The 20,986-nt window shown below is 41.3% G+C and overlaps 2 protein-coding genes across 2 annotated transcripts in view; one reads left to right on the forward strand and one right to left on the reverse strand.

Annotated features, from left to right (window-relative positions):
* The window catches only part of LOC138761733 (cholesterol 7-desaturase nvd), a 142,688-nt gene extending 130,887 nt beyond the window's left edge, over positions 1-11,801 (forward strand). Inside the window, exon 8 of the mRNA XM_069934405.1 lies at positions 11,639-11,801. The gene's annotated coding sequence lies outside the window, so the exon portion shown is untranslated. The remainder of the gene's footprint in view (positions 1-11,638) is intronic.
* The window catches only part of LOC138761745 (uncharacterized), a 186,074-nt gene that overhangs the window by 26,341 nt on the left and 138,747 nt on the right, over positions 1-20,986 (reverse strand). The window contains exon 4 of the mRNA XM_069934429.1: positions 2,022-2,188. The gene's annotated coding sequence lies outside the window, so the exon portion shown is untranslated. The remainder of the gene's footprint in view (positions 1-2,021; positions 2,189-20,986) is intronic.

Raw genomic sequence — 20,986 nt, forward strand, 5'->3', positions numbered from 1 at the left:
CTTTGGCCCCACTTTCTGGTTCTTCCTGATAGATCTCTCCATGTCTGTGTGGGTTTCCTCCAGATGCTCCTGTTTCTTCCCACCCTTCAAAAACTTGGTGGTTGTAGGTTAATTGGGTGTAATTAGGCACCACAGGCTTGTGGACAAGAAGTGCCTGCTAGCATGTTGGATGTCTAAATTTAAAACAAAGTGTGAACATTCAAGGATCAATGAACATGGATAAGCAAAAATTATGGAAGGAAAGTTTTAACACATCATCCTGGGATTTATGTGATAAAGGGAGTTGGAAGCAGATATAATCATGACTTTAAAAAAATTATATAAGTACATGGAAAAACTTGTAGACCCATAGGGAAGATTTGGGGAATGGGACAAGATTACTCCTCCACCAGCAGATGGGAGTCTGCAGGTTGAGCAATGTCTTCTGTGGTGCTATGGCCCAGGGATCCTAAGTATTTATCCTTTGAAACTTAATTTATATTTTATTCCACAATTCTTTCAGGTGGTCGAGTGCTGTTTAAAAAAAAGTACATCCTGGTGTTGCTTTTAATCCATTGACAATGACTTATGTCAATAGCAATGACTCTATTAATAATATGGATGAAAATGTCAATGGCATACTTAGTAAAGTTGCAGATGACAACAAAAATTTGAGAGAACAGTGACCAAGATTATCTAAGATCACAATAGGATCAAGATTAACTGGGAAAGTGACTCAGAAATAGCAGGTGGAATTGAACTCTTACAAATGCAAGGTGTTGCATTTTGAGAAGTAAAATCAGGGCAGGATGTATACAATAAAAGGTAGAGCTCCAGACAGTGGGGTGGAAGAGAATACCTAGGGTACAAGTGCATAGTTTTCTGGTGCAACACACAAATGTGCTGTAGAAACTCAACAGCCATAGGAAGTGAAAGGCCTTTACTTCCTATGGATGCTGTGTGACTTGAATTTCTCCAGCATGTTTGTGCACTCGACCCCAGCATCTACAGATTTTCTTGTTAACTACACAGTTCTCTGAAAGTGGTGACACAGGTAAACAGAGTGATTAAAAAGGTATTGGACACAATTGCCTTTGTTGGTCATGGCACTGAATTCAAAGGTTGGGACATCATAATACAAATGTTCAAGACCTTAGTATTGAAGAGTATAATATATAGGACAGGTCGCTCAGCCATACGTTGGATGTCATTAAGCTGGAAAGAATATGAGAAAAGATGCAGAAGGATGTTGGTGGGACTGGGGAGCTTCAGTATAAGGAGAGATTGGACAGGCTTGGGCTTTTTTCCCTGGAAGCTAGGAGGCTGAGGAGTGACTTTATAGAGGAACATAAAATCAAGAGTAGTTTAGATGAAGTGAATGGTCAGTCTTTTTCCCAGGGTAGGGGAGTCTATAGCTGAAAGAGAACCTGATGGACACCTTTTTCACACAGAGAATGGTGGATATGTGAATCAAAGTGCCATAGGAAGTGATATTTAGACAGAAACAAGAACAGAAATGGTTTAGATTGTCATTGCTTCTTCCATTAACAGCACTCATGATTGTCATTTTCCCTTCAAATTGCTTTGCTCTAAGACAGGGATAGCCAACCTTTTAATTTTTAATCTTTAATTTAGACATAGAGCACAGTAACAGGCCACTTCATACCAGGAGTGTAGGTTAATTGGCCGCCACGGACACATAGGCCGAAATGGCTTTTTACTGTGCTGTATGTGTAGAGCTCGTCGAAAGAACCAAAGACTTGTTGATCCAAACCAAGGCTTTTATTAGCAAAAGACCGGAGCTCTTCACAGGTGGCCGACCAGTCCGGAATGATCCGACCTGGCTAGGGACACAACCCTTTAAGGCCCAGACAATAGGAGTGGCTTAGTTCTCAGCCAATCGCTGTAAGCACAGTCTAGATACAGTAACTATATACACTATGTACATTGGTGATAGACCTGTACTATCACAGTATGTCTAATTTAAAAATGTAAAATTAAAAGGTTGGCCACCCCTGCTCTAAGTTGTACCAACAGGTTACCTGGAGAAGCATATGGCGCAGGATTCAACCAGTCTTTTTTGTTCCTTTGAGTCGCCTCCTGGTCAGCATTCTCCATGGCCTGGTGCAATATGTCATGTTTGATGTCCTGCAAACTGACAAACGTATCCAATCCGAGGAGCACAAAGCTACACCAGTACTTCCTGAATCTGCAGAGACATAAACACTCATTCACACGATCAGGAAACAGTCCTAAAAAACAAGAACATAAACAGAAAATGCAGCAAACACTCAGAAAACTAGGCAGCAAGTGTAGAGAGAATAGGCAGGGCTCTGCATTGAATGCAGGGAAGCAGAAATTCTCAGAATGTGAGTTCAAATCCTACCATTGCACTGCAAGAATTGAAATTAGTTTAGAAACTATGAGCAACAATCAATCAGAAATCCTAAAAATCAAATTATTTCACTGAAGTCCTTCAGGGGAAGAAAACCTGCCATAATCCAGCTTTATATGGACTCTGCTGCATTTGTCTGAATTCATACGTCTAATTCAATAAATAACATTGTTCATTGTCCAACAATTAACATTGGCTCCTAACTGAACAACTGTTTGAGAACAGGCCCTTCAGCCCACAATGTCATATTGACCTATGTACACCTATTTCACATCAAGGTAATCCTTCCCTGCCTCACATTCATAACCCTCTATTTTTAGATATCCACGTGCCTAACTCAGGGCCTTTTGAATGTCCTGATTGCATCAGCCTTCACCACCACCACAATGTAATCCAGGTACCCACCACTCTCTGAGTAAAACATCTACCTCTGTTATCTCCCCTCAACTTTCCTCCACTCACATTAAACATGTCCTTTGGTATTTGCTATTGTCATCCCAGGAAAAAGTACTGGCTTTCCAATACTTGTCAGCTCCTCATAATAAGCTTTTAAACCTCTATTAACTCATCTCTTATCCTTTGTTGCTCCAAAATGAAAAGCCCTTAATTCATTAGACATGTTCTCCAATCCAGTCAACATCCTGAGCAATCTCCTCTCCACCCACTTCAAAGATTCCACACCCTTCCTGTAATGAGGTGACCAGAAATGAATGTTATAAGTGTGGGCTAACTAGCACTTTATAGAACTTCAACATTACCTCACAGTTCTTGAATTCAACCCCCCTGACTAATGAAGGCCAAGACACCATATGCCTTCTTAACCACCCAATCAACTTGCACAGCAACCTTAAGGGTTCTATGCATCTTGACCCCAAAATCCTTCTGTTCTTTCACACTGTTAAGAAACCTACTATTAACCACAAATTCCACCTTCAAGTTTGACCTTCCAATGTGCATCTCTTCACACTTATTCAGATTGAATACCATCAGCCACTTCACTACCCAACTCTGCATCCAGTCCATATCCTGTTGTAACCTACAACAACCTTCTGCATTATCGGCAACACTTCTAAATCGGCAAACCTTCTAACCCACCCTTTGAATTCCTTTTCCAGGTCATTTATAAAATTCATAAAGAGCAGGGAGTCCCAGATCTTTGTGGAAGGCCACTAGTCACCGACCACCAGACAGAATATATTCCATCTACTACCACCCTCTGTCTTCTGCTAATTCTGAATCCTAGCTGTCAAAGTTTTTCAGTTTTAACTTACTTATTCTAGTTGTCAAAATTCTAGATGTCCTTAATTTTTGTATCTTCTTAAACATCTCCAGACTTACCGTGTTTGGAAGTGGAAAATGATTGAAATGCTCAGCAAATCAGGCTGTATTTGTCTTGAAACAACACTTCTCTTTATTTACTGATGCTGCCAAACTTGCTGAATATTTTTTTGGATTTTCCGTTTCAGTTCAGATTTCCAATTTGCAGTGTTTTACTTTTGAATACACAGTGACAGCTGCACCCCTCCAATTCTGCCCACATTTATTTCATTCAGTTGTCCATCTCCAAAGTGGTGGGAATTTCCTCTCTCCACCCCACCCCAAGCCCCCACCAAAACCTTCCACTTCACTACCTCGTTTTATTCTATTAATTTGCATCGTAAAACATGTTTCTTTGATCGAGGATGGGAGATTTATAATCAAGGCATTTCCAGACTGGGCAACATACCACAAGGATGAGATAAGAGTGTTGGGCATGTTTACATTTAATCACTTTGCATCTTGCTCTGTACAATTCTCTGGATTAGTGATGGTTGTGGAGAACAGAGAGAGTTAGGAATGCAGGAATTGAGTGTAGTAGTGAGTATTAATTTGGCCCAGTCTTCATGACTGGTCAAAATAAAAGAGAAGTGGAGGGTTTTGGTGGGGAGTTGCTTAGGGGGGGGGGGGGGGGAAGAATTTTCATCTTAGGACTTTGACAACTGAAACAAGACATACATTAAAAACATTCCATTAATAAATCATCAAAGAGAGAAAAACAACATCAGAGAAAAATTACTGGCAAACCAATGACCTAAAAGCCAAGGAGACCCCTGGAACTAATGACCTGCAGTTTTGGGTGTTAAAGAGGGTCTTTATGGATAGGAAGAGAAATTTACACTCCAACTGAAGTTCTGGCCTTAGAACCATCGAACACTAAAGCACAGAAACAGGCCCCTTCAGCTCTTCTAGTCTGTGCCAAACCATTCTTTTTGCCTAGTCCCACAGACATGCACCGTCCATAGCCCTCATACCTCTCCCATTCATGTACCTGTCCAAATAATTCTTAAATGTTAAAATTGAGCATGCATTTAGCATCTCAGCTGGCAGCTCATTTTACACTCCCACTACTCTGTATGAAGAAGTTCTCCCTCATGTTCCCCCTAAACCTTTCCCCTTCCACTCTTAACCCATGACCTCTGGTTTGTATCTCATCTACCCTCAGTGCCAAAAGCTTGTCTACATTTAGTCTGTCTATCCCCCCTCATAATCTTACATACCTCCATCAAATCTCCCCTCATTCCTCTACACTCCAGGGAATAAAGTCCTAACCTGTTTAACCATTCCCTGTAATTCAGTTCCTGAAGTCTGGGCAACATCCTAGTAAATCTTCTCTGCACTCTTTCTATCTATTGATATCTTTCCTATAGTTAGGACACCAAACTGCACACAATACTCCAAATTTGGCCTCCCCAATATCTTATACAAGTTTACCATAACATCTCAACTCCTATACTCAATACTTTGATTTATGAAAGCCAATATGCCAGAAGGTCTTTTTACAACCATATCCACCTGTGATGCCACTTTCAGGGAATTATGCATTTGTATACCCAGGACCCTCTGTTCTACCACACTACTCAGTGGTCTACCATTCATCGTGTGTGTCCTATCTTACTTTGTCCTTCCAAAATGCAAAACCTCACACTTGTCTGCATTAAATTCCATCTGCCATTTTCAGCCCATTTTTCTAGTTGATCTAGATCCCCTTCAAGCTTTGAAAACCTTCCTCACTGTCCACAATGTCTCCAATCATAGTGTCATCAAAAACCTTGCTGATCTAATTTCCCACGTTATCATCCAGATCATTGATATAGATGACAAACAACAATGGTCCCAGCACCGATCCGTGAGGCATACCACTAGTCACAGCCCTCCAGTCTGAGAAGCAATCATCCACCACTATTCTCTGGCTTCTCCCATCCAGCCATTGATGAATCAAGTTCATAACTTCACCATAAATACCTAATGTCTGAACCTTCTGACTAACCTGCCATGTGGGACCTTTCTAAGGTCCATGCAGACAACATCCACAGCTTTTCCTTTGTCAGCTTTCCTGGTAACCTCCTAGAAAAGATTGGTTAAGCATGACCTACCACGCACAAAGCCGTGTTGACTATCCCTAATCAATTTCTGGCTATCCAAATAATTGTACTTTATATCCAATCTTTTAGATCACCTTCTAATAATTTACCTACTACTGATGTCAGGTGCATCAGTGTATAATTTCCAGGGATACTTTTGGAGCCTTTTTAAAACAATGGAACAATATGAGCTATCCTCCAATCCTCTGGCACCACACTGTAATTTCTACACTAGCCTCCCTCAAGATCCAAGGGAATATCTTGTCAGGCCCTGGGGATTTATCCATCTTATTTGCTTTAAGTCCTACCACTCTCCATAGCTCATCTCCTCTAATCCTGACAGCAATAGGTTAAAAGTCACTGGAAAATGGGAGATTAGCACTGGAGCTCTACCCATGAAAGAACCACAGTGAGACAATGATCCCTGATGTCAGGGTTGGGCCTTATACTGTTCCAATTGGGCCAGTGTACAGGATCTGGTTTAACTTGTGAATCTGCAAAAGGTCACTGAATTCACGTCCTCTGCTCTAGATGTGTTGGTTCATACCTGGCATCATTCTGCATCTGGTGCTTTGCATATTCCACAGCGCAATTGACTAAAGAGCCATACCAAAGGCCAATATAGAAGTGGTGATAGAAAGTGAGTGAGGCTTGCAGAGGAACCGATTTAGTCTGCATCAGCACTGATGAGGCTCCTGTAGAAATGGGTTGAATGTACAATGGCTCACGATTCCTGGTTACACCAGCTGACCATCTTATTTCAGGAGAAGAGATTAATTAAATAGTTCACATCAGAAGATGCCAAAGCTCCATCTCCCACATGGACTGCTATTTGGCTTTCTTGTACTACACACCACACATAGAATGTTTAACGTAAAACAGTAAACACAGGAATAGGCTTTACAGCCCATGTGTCTGTGCCAAATACAATGCCCAAATTAAACTAAAACTCTCCCCTAGCACATGATAAAAATCCATTTATTCACTGTGTATTCACATGTCTATCTAGATCATCCATTCTCAAAGGGTACCCTACATTCCCTTCTGGGGGTCAGAGCACATTTAAGTAAAAGCCTTCACCTCACATTACATCAGTGTTTTTTTTTAAATGTTTTTTTAGGTAGGAGAGAAGTATTGAAGAAACCAAAGCTTGACAGCTTCAGGGAAGGGGTCTCATAAATTTTGAGCAGAGTTCTAAGGGGGCCTTAGCCAAAAAGAGTTTGAGCATGACTGATCTAGAAGACTCCAGGAGACCCATCACTTTTCTAGGCAGCCTGTTCCTGTGTAAAACATGACCATACATCTCCTTTAAACTCCCCTCCCTCATCCATAATATGTGTCCTCTGGTATTTAACATGTTTATCCTGAGAAAAATATTCTGTTTACCCTATCTTTGCATCTGATAATTGTATAAACTTCTATTAGATTTCCCCTTAGCCCGTAACACTCCAGGGGAATCAACCCAAGTTTGTCCAACTTCCGCAGTTCATATCCTCTAATCCAGTCAACATCCTGGTAAACCTCTTCTGTACCCTTTCCAAAGACTCCACGTCGTTCCTGTAATGGGGAACTGGAACTGCACTGCACACAAAATTACCTGCAGCCTAACCAAACGTTTATATGACTTCCTTACTTTTATACTCAATGCCCTCCAAAATGAAGGCAAGCATACTAAACACCTTCGTTACCATCTTATCCACTTTCAAGGATCTTTGGAACTGAACCAGCAGAAATATCAACTCTTGATAAACATATTCTGGATAACCACTCCCTCATCTCCAGAAATAAAGAAGTGGAATAACAGCAGAGTATTTTTCCACTGTTTAGGCTCACCAGGCTGCACAGATATCCTACTGAGAAGACATGATTAATAAAATCATTTGAAATAGAAGAAATACAGGATATATTAAAAAAACGACCGAACAACAAAACGCCGGGAGAGGATGGACTCCCAATAGAATTCTATAAAACATTTAAAGAGTTATTAATTCCTCCTCTCCTGGAAGTAATGAACCAGAAAGAAGAAACTCAAAACTTGCCAGATTCATGTCAGACAGCAATAATTACAGTAATACCAAAGACGGGGAAGGATCCACTAACACCAGCATCATATTGACCAATATCTCTACTTAATTTAGATTATAAGATAATAGTGAAATTATTAGCAAACAGATTTGCCGATTGTGTACCAAAAATTGTAAAACAAGATGAAACTGTATTTATTAAGAAAAGACGAATAGCAGATAATGTCTGTAAATTTATTAATCTAATTCAAGTAGTTCAAGGAAATAAGAAGCCAACAGTGGCTGTTGCTTTGGACGCAGAAAAAGCCTTTGACAGAGTAGAATGCAATTATTTATTCAAAGTATTACAGAGGTTCAATCTACCCGAAAAATATATTAATTGGATTAAAGCATTATATAATGGACCATCGGTGAAGGTAACAGTAAATGGATATATGTAACAAACCAATTTAAATTAAGTATGTCAACTAGGCAGGGATGTCCATTATCCCCCTCACTGTTCGCTTTAGCAATAGACCAATTGGCAGAACTGATAAGAACAGAAAATAAAAGGATAAAAATAAAGGAGAAGGAGTATAAAATCAGTTTATTTGCAAATGACATCATAGTATACTTAACAGAACCAGAAATATCAATAAAAGATTTACATAAGAAATCGAAGGGAGCATGGAGAAATATCGGGGTACAAGATCAACATAGATGAAAGTGAAGTGATGCCAATGAGTAATGTGGATTATACAGAATTTTAAAAAGAATCACCATTTGAATGGCAAACACAAGCAATCCGATACCTAGGTATTAGATTAGATAATAATTTACGCCACTTGTACAATTTAAATTATCAGCCACTAATAAAGAAATTGCAGGAAGACTTAGAACATTGGAAAGAATTACCGCTAACATTGATAGAGAGGGTAAATTGCATTAAAATGAATGTCTTCCCAAGGATACAATACTTATTTCAATTGTTACCAATTCCCTTAACATAGAAATTTTTTAATGAACTAAAGAGAATAATAAGGAAATTTTTATGGAAAGGGGGAAACCAAGGATAGCATTAGATAAATTGACAGAGAGGTACAACCAAGGTGGTTTGCTGTTACCAAACTTTAAAAAATTATTATAGAGCAGCACAATTAAGGTATTTATCAGAATTTTACCAGACAAGGGAAAAACCAGATTGGACTAAGATAGAGCTAGATAAAATAGGGGAGAAGGTACCGGAACATATACTGTATAAGTGGGATGAAAAGCTGGTATGTTATAAAAGCACACCAGTATTGCATAATTTACCCAATATATGGAAGAAGAATCACTTAGAAAGGCAAAAAACAAATTTCCAAATACCAAAATTATTATTGACGCGAAATCCACTAATCGCTTTTACAATAGATAACCTTTCCTTTAGAGAATGGGAGAGAAAAGGAATTAAAAGAATAGAATATTGCTTTTTGGGAAATAATTTATTAACATTTGAGCAGTTGAAGTACAAATATGGAATAACTCATGGTACAATGTTTGTATACCATCAACTGAAAGCCTACTTAAAGGATAAAATGGAAAATAGACTGAGATTACCAGAAGGAAGCAGCTTTGAATATGTGATTACAGACACAGTGATAATTAAAAGATTTATAACGAACATGTACATCAAGCTACAGAGAAGGAAAATGATGAAATAAGCTATAAACCGAAACAAAAGTGGGAAAAAGATTTAAACATAAAGATAAAAAATGAAACATGGGAAAAGTTATGTTCTGGAACTATGAAGAATATAATAAACACAAGGTTATACATGATACTAGAATGCTTCCACCAGCGTTGTCTCCGCTCCATCCTCAACATTCATTGGAGCGACTTCATCCCTAACATCGAAGTACTCGAGGTGGCAGAGGCCGACAGCATCGAGTCCACGCTGCTGAAGATCCAGCTGCGCTGGGTGAGTCACGTCTCCAGAATGGAGGACCATCGCCTTCCCAAGATCGTGTTATATGGCGAGCTCTCCACTGGCCACCGTGACAGAGGTGCACCAAGGAAGAGGTACAAGGACTGCCTAAAGAAATCTCTTGGTGCCTACCACATTGACCACCGCCAGTGGGCTGATATCGCCTCAAACCGTACATCTTGGCGCCTCACAGTTCGGCGGGCAGCAACCTCCTTTGAAGAAGACCTCAGAGCCCACCTCACTGACAAAAGACAAAGGAGGAAAAACCCAACACCCAGCCCCAACCAACCAATTTTCCCTTGCAACCGCTGCAACCGTGTCTGCCTGTCCCGCATCGGACTTGTCAGCCACAAACGAGCCTACAGCTGACGTGGACACTTACCCCCTCCATAAATCTTCGTCCGCGAAGCCAAGCCAAAGAAAGAAGAATGCATGGTACAGTATAATTGGTAACACAGGTTATATATCACGCCCCAAAAGTTAAAAAAAGGGATGCAACATTATCAGATAGATGTTTTCGCTGTAAGAGGAGAAATGGGAACAAACAATACATGCAATTTGGGCATGTGAGAAAATGAAAAGGTTTTGGGAAGATCTAAATCAGGTATTAAATAAAATCACAAAAAACAACATATCAAAAAATCCAGAGATCTTTCTTCTAAGTAATATAAGAAGTAAAGAATTAGGCCTCAAACTGGATGAAGCGCAAAAAAGATTTATTATGACAGCCTTAGCTGTGGCAAAAAAATGTACAATGTCAACTTCGAAATCAGAAGAGAGCCTGAGAGTACAGCAATGGTACATGGAAATGAATAAATATTTTCCATTGGAAAAAATAACATATAATTTAAAAAATAAAGTCACATTATTTGAACAAATTTGGGGACCGTACATGGAACATAACAGAGAGGGCTTGCCTTGGACCTCCACCCCCTAAAATGATAAGAAGACAAAATGACTTGATCCAGTGTGTAAAAGTAGATGACACATTTTTCTTGTTTATTTTTCATTGTGTGATGACATTGTTTAATGGTTTTATTGTATTGTATATGTTGAATGTTTATTGGTTTTGGAGAGGGTGGGAAGGGGGAGGGAAGGTAGGGGGAGAAAAAGAGGTGAAAATACCACTGTGTATATTTAAGAGGGAAATGTTTGTATGTATTTTGGTTGATATGGTTCACAATGTGAAAAATAAAAAAATATAAACAAAAGGACATCTACAAGAGGTAGTGTCTCCAAAAAGCAACCTTTATCACCAAGAACCCTCACTACCCAGGCCGCATCCTCTTCTCATCAGGAAGGATGTACACAAGCCTGAAAGTGAACACCCAACAGTACAAAAACTGTTTCTTCCCCTCCAACATCAGATTCCTGAGTGCACAATGAACCACAAACACTATTTCACTTTTTTTTTCTTCATTTGCACTAATATTTTTTTTAAATAGTGTATTTACATAAATGTAATTTATAGGAATTTTTGCACCTGTAATGCACAATAAAACAACACATTTAGTGTCACGTGTTCATGACAATAAATCTGATTCTGATTCTGAATCTGATTCTGATATGGGCAGAGGCCAAGATGGTCCCAGTGAACTCTTTTATTTCAAATTTCCTGAAACCGCTGTATTCCATATCTCATGCTGTATTTACTCCTCCTCTGCCTCATTTATCTCCTTCCATTGATATCTCGCCCAGAGAGCTTGGCTATGATTAACACACATTCATCAGCCTCTTCTGGATGACAACAGCAACAATTGGGCGATCTGGACACCCCTGGTCTTCAACCTATTAGAGCCATTTCTTCTCTAATACCCTCCCTCTCTTGCAATTTAAAACACTTTTTATGAAAGGTTACTGACCTGAAGCTTTAACTCTGTTCCTCTCTCCACAGATACTGCTTAAAATAAAATTCTACAGCCCAGAAGCAGGCCATTCAGCCCATCATATCCAGGTGCTATAGATAGACTACAACTCCCAGAAGTCTGGTGAACCAGCAAGGGACATGATAACGTCATGGCATGGCGCATGTGGTTCAGTGTTTTAAAGGAATATGCACATGACTCAAGTAAATGAATTCTGATTTATCTGCAACTGCGTGTGTCATTATTTCATGTTTATCAGCTACCACTGCGTTTTTAGTGGCTACAATTGGTGACCCCGATGGGTCCAAAATGACCATTACTGTTACTGTTAAGCTACCACCCTTCTGGACAGTGGAACCAGACAGGTTTCGACAGGCTAAGGCATAATTTTACCTCAGGAAGACTGAGGTGGATGCAACTCGTTATTATCATCTCGTCAGTGCCTTGGACCAAGCCACTGCTAAATGAGTCAGTGACATCCTGTACAATCCACTGGAGCCTGGAGAGCACAAGAATGACACTCTAAAAGTGCTCTGTTATGGGTTATATTATTATGTTATGAATAAATAGGTCTTTAAAAGAGATAGATTGTGGGGGGGGGTTAGCATAGGCCACTTCACAAACAGAGTAACACTTCACAAAAGATATCTCATTTAAAATGCAAGACCTTTGCTGAAGCTAGACGTTGAGGCTCCAAGTGATTTTTGCAGAGACAATGGAATTGCTTTGGAAAGAACTTCCAAAGGAGGTGTAAATTGGAACAGAGTCCTGGCTCAAGTACTGATACGATTGTTCAAAGATTGGGTTGAGAGCCTTGGGAGAGGTATTTGGTTTTTACAAGCAGAGAGAAGAAAGAACAAACAGGATTTTTCTCTGAGAGAGAGAGAGAGAGGGGAGGGAGAGAGAGAGAGAGAGAGAGAGAGAGAGAAAGAGAGGTGGGTGGGGAGAGAGAAGTCAGTTCTACAGTAGCAGTTGAGGCTGCAAAATGGCAAGCTGGCAACTTGTTGAAAAAAAACCATTTTTGAAGACAGGTTATGAGTTCTGAGTTTAGCCTGTTCAAAACCCTTGCAGTCCTTACAAGAGGAAATGGCTGGCTAGAGTGTTTCTCCTGAAATAATGGAAACAAGAGGAACTCTGTGGTTATCTGGAAGAAGAGGTTATAATTTGGAAAACCCATGATGAGGCGAGTTTCTTCAGCAAGACACTAAAGTGTCTGATTGGGGGAAATGTTTGTGTGTGTCCAAAGCAACAAATATCTCTCTGAAACCAACAAGAAACTTCCTGAGCAGTAACCTTTTACCTTTAAACAGCAGAGCCTGGTGAAGATTCATAAATGTTGATTTCTGTGCATAGTTTGAGAATTGCCTGATACCGGTGAACTTGGAGAAGTGAGAAATGAATGATTAGTCTGTGAAACAAAGAACTTTCCTGAACATATACACATTACATACATATGTGCTTAGAATTAGAAGGGGGTTAAGTTAGGTTAAGTTAATAGTAATAAGTTAAAGTTTGATCCTGTTTTTATGTTTAAAGAAAATTAAAAGCAACTTTTGTTTAATTACCATTGTCTTGGTGAATTTCTATTGCTGCTGTGTTTTGGAGTCCTCTGGGCTCATAACAGCTCCTGCTGTGAATTTATGGCATATCCCGCAGAGAGAGAGCCACCAGACTGTTATACATGGAAGAGTTGGGTGACCACACCCTGTCTGAACTAATGGATGATATGCTGTACCTGGCATCCCGGCCAATGGCCAGATATATTATTTGAACAGCTCTTCCTGGAGAGGATGCCAGAAGACATTAGACTCTTATTATCGCAGAGTTCCTTTGAAGACCCCAGGACAGTAGCTGCAGAGGCAGACGTCCTGTGACTGGCAAAAAAACACAACAAAATATCTTCGGACAATATCACTGTATCACAGCTGTCTGCACCCAGCACCTCCGTTGTTGACACTACTTTCTAAGCTAACACTCTCAACACACCAGCTCTTATAATGAGGCAATGTCTCAAGTCAGGCAGACAGCCTGTCGATACTTCCATCTGGTGTCTTTACCACCGGCGTTGGGGACTCAATGCACATAGGTGCTTGCTACCCTGTGTGTTCTCGGGAAATGCTCTAGCCAACCATCATTAATGGCTGTGACAGTTGGCTGACAATCTACGAGCCTTCTATATGTTTGGGATCAGCCATCCCCTAACCTCCAACTCACAGTAGTCAATAGTTCCAACATACCCACGTATAGCACCAAAAAAATGAATGTTCAGTTCGAAGGGAACATTTACACGTGGCCTTTTATTATAGCAGCAGTGTCACGACCACTACTCGGGGCCGAATTCTTTCAAGCTCATTCATTCATGGTGGATTTAAAAGGGCGTCAGCTGGTGGATTGTACCACCTTTCAAACTATTCGCCTGGCAGAATCGCATGTTCGTGCACTATGCCTTCAAGTCCTGCATAAGACTGTTGATAAGTTCTCCAGACTTGTAGAAGAATTTCCCGAAATTAGAACTCTGTAGTTTTCGACCCCCACCATGAAACATGGAGTAACTCACCATATTTCTACCAAGGGCCTTCCCATTCATTCTAAGGCACATCGCTTGCCTCCGGAGATATTACAATTAGCTAAACAAGAATTCCACAAATTGGAAGAGCTGGGGATAGTTCGCAGGTCCAACAGCCCATGGGCACTCCATTGCATTTAGTTCAAAAATGCACCAGAGGATGGAGACCTTGTGGAGATTATAGACGGCTCAACAATGCCACTATACCAGATCGCTACCCTATTCCCCATATTCACGATTTTTCAGTGAATCTGCATGGGGCGAAATTCTTTTCAAAAGTGGACATGGTTCGTGGATATCACCAGGTGCCAGTGGAACCAGACAACTTCCCAAAAACAGCAACAATTACCCCTTTCAGATTGTTTGAATTTTTACGTATGCCTTTTGCGTTAAAAAATGCAGCTCAGACCTTTATCAAGTTATGATGCAGTAGGACATGGCATGGCCATCATCTTCATTTCTCTAGATGACACATAGAACATCTGCGTACACTCTTTAGACATATGTGAGAATTTGGACTGACTATCAATCCAGATAAATGTATTTTTGGACAACAGTCCATAGAATTCCTGGGGCATACAATCATCAACAAGGGCATAGTTCCACTTCCTTCCAAGATCGATGTCATTATCGAATATTCCAGACCAACCACTGTCAAAGGCTGCAAAAATTATTGGGCATGCTTAATTTTTATCATCGATTCCATCCAGCAGCAGCTCACGTTATGATGCCTGTGTTCAATTTTCTGTCTGGTAATGCCAAATCTATTCAGTGGACAGATGAAAGTCGAAATGCTTTCACAAAGACAAAGGAACTGTTAGCTCAAACAACCATGTTCAGTTATCCAATTCTAAATACAGCCACCGCCCTTTCTACAGATGCATCTAATGTGGCTATAGGGGGCGCTCTGCAGCAGTATGTCGATGCACAATGGAATCCATTGGCATTCTTTAATTGCCACCTCCATGAGGCTGAGAAAAAAATACTATAAAGAGCTTCTAGCCATATATTTGTCCATCTGTCACTTCCATTACTTTTTGGAAGGCAGACACTTCACCACATTCACAGACTATAAACCTTTGACCTTTGCATTTTCAAAGGTGTTGGAGACTTGGTCAGTTTGACAACAGTGGCAGTTTTCCATCATTTTGGAATTCTCTACTGCACATTTCTGGAAAAGACAACATAGTGGCTGATTCACTTTCCCGACTCAGTTGCGCTCAAGGTATCAGCAGTGGTCACGGTATTAACTAAGCGGCTTTCGCCACTGTCCAAGCATAAGACAGTGAGATAGAGTCATATTGCACCTCAATAATCAACTTACAATGAAAGGTTGTGCAAATCGATGCCGACAGCAAGCTGCTCTTTATCGACGTGTTAACAGGACATCTACGGCCAGTAGTTCCAGCTTTGTGGAGACATCCCATTTTTGATTCTGTCCATGGTCTTTCTCATCCATCCATCAGATGGACCCTTCATCTGATTTCAGACATATATGTTTGGCACAGTCTGAAGAAATATGTCACGCTAAGGGCCAGATCTTGTCTAGCTTGTCAAAATGTCAAAATCCATTGGCATTCCCTCCGGTAACTCACCACTTCGACCATGTACATATTGACATTGTGGGACCAGTTCCAGTTTCACAAGACTACTGCTATCTCTTCACAGTGATAGATAGGTTTACAAAATGGCCTGAGGCAGTCCCCATGGTGGATGCTTCTATAGACTCTTATGCACGAGTATGTCTTAATTTCTGGGTGGCTCACTTTGGTCTACTGGCACACATCACTTCTGACCGAGGTCCTCAATTTGTTATGGACAGCCATATCTCAGCCATATCTGACTCTAGGTTTCATCATACAAGTGCATATTGGACGCAGTCCAACGGGATGGTTGAATGATTCCATCATCACCTTAAATCAGCCTTAATGGCTCATTTAGACGGTCCCAACTGGGCAGATGAATTGTCATGGGTGTTGCTCGGCATTCAGACAACTCCAAAAAAGGATCTTCACACTTTGTCTGCAGAGCTTGTATAGGGCACACCTTTGGTGGTCCCAGGGCAATTCGTTCCACACGAATCCAGTAAAAATGAAGATCCCAAAGAGCTGCTGAGAAGACTAAGGGAAACCATAGGCAAAATAACCTCTGTTCCATCATCATCACATAGAAAACATGTTTCTTTTGTACCACATGAACTGAAAGACTGTGAATATGTGTCTGTATGTAGAGGAACATATGGACAGCCTTGCAGGTGCCATACAAGGGACCATACAGGGTGATATGATGAATGAGGTCACCCTGCACTTTGGACATTGCCGGGGAGCCTGTGTCATTCACAATTGACAGGCTCAAATCTACCCATGTTGACAAAACGGCCCTATACTGCTAGCAGTCTGATGCAGGGGTCAACCTCCCAAAAAACTACCAGCTGATAGTACCAGTTCTGTGTTTGGGGGGGGGGGTGGGGAGCATGTAGCACCACTATAGATAAAATACAACTCCCAGAAGTCTGGTGAACTGACACAGGATGTCATAACATCATGATGCCATGACATGGCATGCGTGGTTCAGTGTTTTAAAGGAATATGCATGTGACTTGAGTAAACAAGTTCTGATTTACCTGCAATTGCGTGTGTCATTATTTCACATTCATCAGCCACCACTGTGTTTTCAGTGGCTACACTAATTCCATTTATCAGCACTTGGCCCATATCCTTCCACACCATGTGATTCAGGTGCTTGTCTAGATGCTTCTTCAATGCTGTGAAAGTGCCTGCTTCCATCACCTTCTCAGACAGTGTGATCCAGCTGAAAACCACTTTCTGGGTGAATAAATTCTTCCTCAGATCACCTCTGAACCTCTTATCCTAAACCTGCAGTATGTCTCCTTGTTTTAGGTACCCCTGCTATGGTGTAAGGTTTCCCACTATCTACCCTATGATGCTCTTCATCACTTTATACATTTTCATTGAGTTCACTTCAACCTCCTCCTCTCCAAGGAAAAACCAACCAACCCAGTTGACCCAGTCTCTCCTCAAAACTGAAACAATTCCATCCTAGGATACATCTCGGTGAATTAATGTTTTCAATGCAGATTTCTCGCATCTGCAGTTTTTTTTTTGAACGTGTGGTCTGGTAGCTCATTATCCCATTAACCAATCTGGTAGCATATACTGGTAGAGTGTGTGTCCAGTTACTTTTCTCCAGTAAGAAACTAGCTGTTTTGGCACTAAATATCACTAGGCAGGAAGCAGTACTACCGTTCTCAAGCAAGCTCATAAATTTCCTTTATAACTTTAGAAATATTAGCTTCCCTAGTATCATATTAAAAATACAGAAATGTTGGACGAACTTGGCAGGTCTTGCAGCATCCTTTGGAGGTAAAGATATATAACTGCCGTTTCAGCTCTTGAAGGAGGGCTCAGGCCAGAAGCGTTGGTTAACTATCTTTATCTTCTATAGACACTGAGAGACCAGCTGAGTTCCTCCAACATTTCAATGTTTTAAACTACAATCACAGCATCTGCAGACTTGGTATTGTATGGTAATGTACAAGCTCTTCTGATATGTACCCTAAAAAGGTATGATCACCTTTTGTGCCTTACCCCAGTGAATTATTAGAAGGTGATATTACCATTCCAGTAAGGCACAAGGACTTTCGTTTTTGTGCCCCATACAAGTACTCACTCCCTTGATACTTCAGTGAAGTAATGTACCGTGATATTTGTGGTGATATGTAATTACACCACTAGGTCACCAGGGGTCATCCCAGTGACCTTGTATATAAAACAGTCCAGAGCTACAGTCTAGCCTTCCAGCTTTGTCTTGCAGAGAGACAAGACCTCTTCGTGTACATATTAGTTTATTAAAGCTGTCTTATACTCGCAATGCTTTTGTGGATATTGTCAGTACAATATTATTTCAGTTAAGAACCAGCCCTTCAGGTACTATTCCTCAGTACAAGGTTGTCTTTTGACTTGCTCAGTATTTTCCTGGTACGTACCCAGTAACTTTCCTCAGTAAAAGACCAGATCCCTTATTATCCCAGAAGGTGCCAGTTCCCCAGATACTATTCCTCAATAATTATTCTTGATATTATTCCATCAGGTATCTCTGATATAATACTAGAATCTCTTATTACTGTTGTAAGGTGGCACACTGGGTACTGTTTTTCTATGAAGTACTAACTCTGTTATTACATAGGTCCCCTCACACTATTACTCAATCTTGCTTCTTGGCTATTACCCCAGTGAAGTTCGACTCCTCAGATGCTGTTCCTCTGAGAAGTATGAGTGCTTCTCCTTAACTCTCCAGGTTGGCACTCACAGCTTCATCGCAGCAGTATTTTTATTCCTGAAATTAGTCTGAGAGCCCTGTGTTGTTCAACCTTCGGGTGAATGTGGGACTTTAAGAGTTAATTGAAATGCAGGGCTGTGCAATGGGCCAAACCTGTTTACATCATTAGTAATTTGCTCAGACTCAGCCCTCTCAGGTCTTGGGCTTCCCTCTATTGGTTGTTGAAGGGCCCTTTTATTTAGCTGCTTGCTATGATTTGCTCTGGACCTTGTTATCAAGAGTAGAGGAATGCTGCTTATCTAGAACATAGCACCGGTAGGCACAGGGCCTTTGAGTCATAGTTACAGGGTACTGGCCACAACCATAAGAGACAGCTTCTACAGCCATAGCTTAGGAGACAGCTTGTAAGGAAGGACGACTCTATGGCCTTCAAAGGTATGGTGCACAATGAGTCCTCGAGTGCGAACAAAGCTCTGACTTATGGCAGCTCTGCAGGACCACAGGCAGAAGTTGAAATCCTTGGCGAGTTTCATACTCAGGATAGATGGCTGGGAAAGATATTGAATGCAAAAGACTGCAATAAACCAAAGGATACAGTGGGCCCAAGGCAAGAGGCTGGCATGAGGAGAATTGGACAAGCAGGAACTGTTACTCAATGTCATAATCACGAAGAAGGGGATAGTGCGAAGGCGAAGACTACAGGGATTTACAAGAATATAGAAGTCCACAATAATATGACTGCTGTTCATCTACCTAAACTGAAGATTGCCAACTTGCATCCAAAAGAGATTCTGCTAACCCCTGAGGTGGAGACTAGTTCTAGCGATGAAGGACAGGGGAGTAGAATGTTCGAGGATTGCCCTTGTCCAAATGTGACTGAGAAGGAAACAGTGCATTCATGCCAACCAAACCCTACTGTGAAGCAGGAAATAAAGGAGAGGATCTCTGTACCCAGTTGGGACCCTGAAATGAGACAAACTATCAAGGCTCATGCCAAAGAGAGTGATGTTCAACAGACAGAGAAATCCCAAGGTATCTGTGCAACTGAGCCTTACCAAAACAATGCCATTAAAAGAGATGTCCACATACCACCGATAGTATCAGAAGCTTCAATAAATATAATTGTTCCCTCTACTGGGGAAAACCCTACAGCATTTCCAGAGAAACAAGCTGTTGAAGAGGATGAACCAATTAGGACATTGTTAAGGGAAAACCAGGTGCAGGGTTTGTATCCTTTCCAGTGTAATCCCTCAGTAAATGGGATGAGATGGTGGAGAAAGAATGAAGCAGGCTCCAGAGAGTACTTGGAAGACCCTGATGATGCATCCCAGTTATCTATCATGGAGAAAGACGTGCGAGTGTTCACTGTGGTGGACAGTGAGGTACCCTTAGTTGGAGAGATAAGCCTTACAGCTGAAAGAGGTCAGGCAGTCTGTGCAGTAAGTAATAACTTGAGGGAAAAGAGTCATGAGCTGAGCCACAAAGCATCTGACACCACATCACTGGCTGGAGCTGGGGTCCTGCCAGAAGATGTGGAGCAGGAATGTCCTGTCTGTACCGAGCTATTTGATTCGGGTGTTCACAAGCAAGCCATGCTGAACTGCAACCACAGCTTCTGTGACAGTTGTGTAAAAGCCATCATGGAGAAAGCAGGCATGAGTAGCTCCAGCCAGATCCGCTGCCCAGTGTGTCGCCAGAGAACCCCAATGCCAGAGTGGGAGATCCGCCAGCTTCAGGAGGAGATGGATCTCATGAGCCGCCCAATGGCAAGCAGAATTGAAGGGCTTACTGAGGTGTCCACACGACCAGGATCCGAGAGCAATTGGCTGGACCAGGGTTTCCAACAGCGGCTGCGGACCACACGGCGCTGTGGCTACATGCCATGTCTACGTTACCCAGTGTGGCTAGTGAATGCCCTAGAACGATGTGATCAAACATGCTCATGCTGCTATCTCTGCTGCATTCTCCTCCTATACGGACTGGAACTGCTCTGCCTCTCTCTCATCTTCACCCCTGTAATCATACTCATTTTACTCTTCACGTTGTTGGGCAAAGAGTGAAGATGGGTCATGGCTGCACATTTTGTAATTCTCAACAGCAATAAAGAGCTGTGATGCTGGACTTCAATCATTGCAGATTAATATTGGACAGAGATACAGTAAGGTGGAAATCACAGGGGGTGACCTGAAAGAAGGTGAGGCTGGTTAAATTGGTGGATGATTTGAATTTGGGATTAACAAGGATGCTTGGGTCAGAATTGATAATGGTGAGATTGTGTTACCTTAGAGAAATGGAATGATTGGTGCAGTTTATGCTAGTGGCTTGATTATGTAGGAGTGGAAAAACCCATTGCTGGAGAAACTTAGCAGGACAAACAGTACTTTATATAGCAAAGATAAAGATACATAACCAACGTTTTGGACTTAAGCCCTTCGACTAGATATGAGCAGTATGTAGGCAAGCACTACCTACATTTTTCTCATACCTTGAGGAAGGGATCAAGTCCGAAACG

Source organism: Narcine bancroftii, chromosome 1 (genome assembly GCF_036971445.1).
Source record: "Narcine bancroftii isolate sNarBan1 chromosome 1, sNarBan1.hap1, whole genome shotgun sequence".
Classification (NCBI taxonomy): domain Eukaryota; kingdom Metazoa; phylum Chordata; class Chondrichthyes; order Torpediniformes; family Narcinidae; genus Narcine; species Narcine bancroftii.